This window comes from Halyomorpha halys, unplaced genomic scaffold, assembly GCF_000696795.3.
Source record: "Halyomorpha halys isolate HHAL.00 unplaced genomic scaffold, Hhal_1.1 Scaffold474.1, whole genome shotgun sequence".
NCBI lineage: Eukaryota > Metazoa > Arthropoda > Insecta > Hemiptera > Pentatomidae > Halyomorpha > Halyomorpha halys.
This window is the reverse complement of record NW_027108830.1, coordinates 1,020,112-1,023,880: the sequence shown is the minus strand read 5'-3', so window position 1 is coordinate 1,023,880 and position 3,769 is coordinate 1,020,112.

Sequence of the window (3,769 nt, the reverse complement as noted above, 5' to 3'; positions counted from 1 at the left end):
AAAAGGGGCAGGACAACTAGACTAGGAAAAAGGGCATGGAAGAGGAAGAGCGAAGCAGGAGAAGCGGCAGAAGTAAGAAGACAGGCGAGAGAAGAAGTCCAGAGAACGGCTATGAGACCTGGACCTGGACGCCACCACTTATGAACAGATGACACTCACGTTACTACAGGCACTCCCCAAATCAACCAAGTCAGCACTCATTCAGATATATATTGGGTATTAACGTAATAATCTATATTTTATAGCACACCAATTATCTGAATCATTTCAAATATTTCAATAACATCGTTTATCAATAAATTGTAAATAAATACTTAGTTCCTTTATGTAGTTTATTTACTATTATATTACACAGTACCACCCCTTTTTATATTATATAATCTATGGTAACAACATTTCATAAGCATAGAGGTATTTAATTTTTTTTTTTTTTTTTTACTACGCCAAAGGAATTTCTGCCATTTTGAGAGGCATTTAATTGGTATACTGGTAAACACACATAAAGCCTTTGGAAAAGAATCCAATTATAATAATAGTTTTACAGGACTCAATATTAATTAATTAATTAACTTATTTTTGGATAATGGCCTTCAGCGATTATCCTGGGATCCCGACTAAATCCCGAGACAGTACATTGCATATTGTCTTTGCTCATTTTAATAGTGCTGCTTAAACACCTATCTTTTTTGAATATACTTAATTTATCTTCATTAAATCAAACATATACTGACTTAACAAAAAAGTTCACAAATTGTAAATGTAAATACTTTTTTTACACTTAGGCTTACTCGAACTTGACTCAACGTTTCAGCAAGTTTCTGAGCTTTCTAAAGCACCATTGAGACTAAGATGGTCTCAGCAAAGTATGGGTATTTATATATTTTCAATTCCGAAAGTTATCTTCCGTATACCGATGGAACATGATTATTCTATGACAGTGGATGTAAGATTCATCTCTCAGTTTTTTAGACTGTCATAATTGTGCATGCTAATTACTAATCACTCACTACTATTTTTATGTTCCGTTAATAATAGTGAAGAAGATAGCATTTAAAAAATTCGTTTGTCCTAATAAATTTCATTAAATAAGCTCTTTTATATTTCTATATTTTTGACATGTCCAACATAAACAATTTTCCCTAAAGGTAAAAAAAGATTATTTCAAAATATTTTCTCAACCACCACCTCCTCATAAATTGTTATTATTAAAGCCTAGGTTCAAATTTACTCTTTCTACAAATTAGCACTGTATTGATACTGCATATAGATACATGCACATTGATACATACCCATAAATATATGCACATAAATGCTTACACATAAGTGCTGCTTATAAAATTATCGTATAATCGTTAATTAATAACATGTCATTATTTATAAATAAAATTAAAAGCCATCAATTAATTTATGCATTAACTAATAATCCTAGGTTATAGTGGAAAGAGTTCATTTTTTCAAGTAGAAGTATTGAGTATAATTTCTAAAAATATTAAATGATATTATAATGACATTGTGTTTTATTGATTTGTAATTTCACGCTTGTTAATTTTAAATTTGAGTGGGAAATTAAATTTTCAACATATTTGCTACAGTACCGTAACAGTAACCCCACAAATAGGTTCATAGATTTGGCTTTAAAAAAGTGTATAATGTTTACTTTTCTTTCTTTTCGAAGTTTATTCATTTAATCAATCTCATTTTAAGAAGGTTAATGAGTAGAGTACGGAAACTGGTAAAAAGTGCAACACAGAATTCCAAAACTCCCTAAAATAACTAAAGATTTTACCCTCTGTATCTGTAGGATATTTTTCAAACCTCAAAAGCTACCTTACTCATTAACAACCAGATTCATCTGCAGTAATGAGGCAAGTCTGTGATCATTATGAACTCCATTGGCTCAGTAACGTAATGAAGTATTTAAATTTTTTAATTTATCTTCACTATTATCGAAGATAAATCTGTTTCAAATGCCCTAGGTTTTGATCTAAAGAATCTAAAGATTATTTAAAAAATAAAATAATAATGTTTTTTAAATAAATAATCTAAATTTTATCCATTACAGTCACAAAACCTTTTATTTTCTTTACAAGTCCGACGTTTCGGCCAATTAGGCCATCCTCAGGGACAATCTTATACAATTTTTGAACTAAATAAATTAATGCAGGCTATTCTGCCCAGGTCAATTCAACAATTTCTAATTAGTCAATTTTCACATTAAAACAAAAATTAAAATTCTGTATCACAGAAACTTTTTTGTTTAAGTTTATCACCTTTTATCAGAAGTTTCTGTGGTATAGAATTTTAATTTTTGTTTTAATGTGAAAATTGACTAATTAGAAATTGTTGAATTGACCTGGGCAGAATAGCCTGCATTAATTTATTTAGTTCAAAAATTGTATAAGATTATCCCTGAGGATGGCCTAATTGGCCGAAACGTCGGACTTCTAAAGAAAATAAAAGGTTTTTTGACTGTAATGGATAAAATTTAGATTATTTATTTAAAAAACATTATTATTTTATTTTTTAAATAATCTTTAGATTCTGTAGATCAAAACTTAGGCATTGTGTTAGAGAATTTTAATTATTTGCTTTAATGTGAAACTGACTAATTAGATATCGTTGAATTGACCTGGGCAGAATAGCCTACATTAATTTATTTAGCTCAAAAATTGTATAAGATTGTCCATGAGGATGGCCGAATTGGCCGAAACGTCGGACTTGTAAAGAAAATAAAAGGTTTTGAGACTATAATGGATAAAATTTAAATTATTTATTTAAACAACATTAACCAGTCTCAAGAAAGTTTTTAAGATTATAAATAAAATAATTATTTTATTCTAACGAAGGAAGGAATATACTAGTGCTTATATTAATTTATCATTCTTGACGGAGCATCATTACACATTTCAGGAGTTTTCTATCAAAATACACTTATCAAAAGTAAAGATTTTTTTTCACAAATTAAAATTTTTCATTTAAAATTTATTCACTTTATTTCAAAATTTAAATGTACACTTGGAAAACAGATGTCAGAAACCAATATTTTCTTTAGACATTCAACTTATATATTGACCTTCGATAGAATACTTCTCATTTATTAATCATTGCACTATAATTTGTGAACTACTGAAATTATTATTTCTAACAATATTAAAATATTTAGTTCTTATAACTAATTTTCTTTTTACAGCAAGATGGAAACGGATGAAAGCCATGCATCCATGATCCAAGGTGAAACGGAACGCAAGTCTTCCAAGACACCTCAGTATCTGGTGGCAATGGCGGGTTAGTTGCAATCTCTCTTAAAACAGTGAATTATTTCATTAAATAATTCATGAAATCTATTGGTAAGCTTACTTATTATTCGACCACATGCAAAATAATGTTTAAAAAAATAATTAAATAATAAAATATTAAAAAATAATATATAATGGAAGCACAGAGCAAAGGTTTTCGAAAATAATAATGTAAATATTAGGCCCTAAAAATATTAACTATCACCATTCACTATTAAATTCTATATAAATTACTATTCGTTACAGAATTTTGAAATTCATGATAACAACAGAACTTACCAAACTTGGATGTTCGATACGGTACACTTCTCAAGTCTTTCAAAGACTTCAATCTCTATCTGTAAGATTGCCAATTGACCATTTATATTATTAATAAATGGAATATGGCCCGGGTGCGGTCAAATTAAACTCAAGTATTAATATTTTGTGCTATGATAATTATATTTTTGTAATATATATTACAGATATTAATA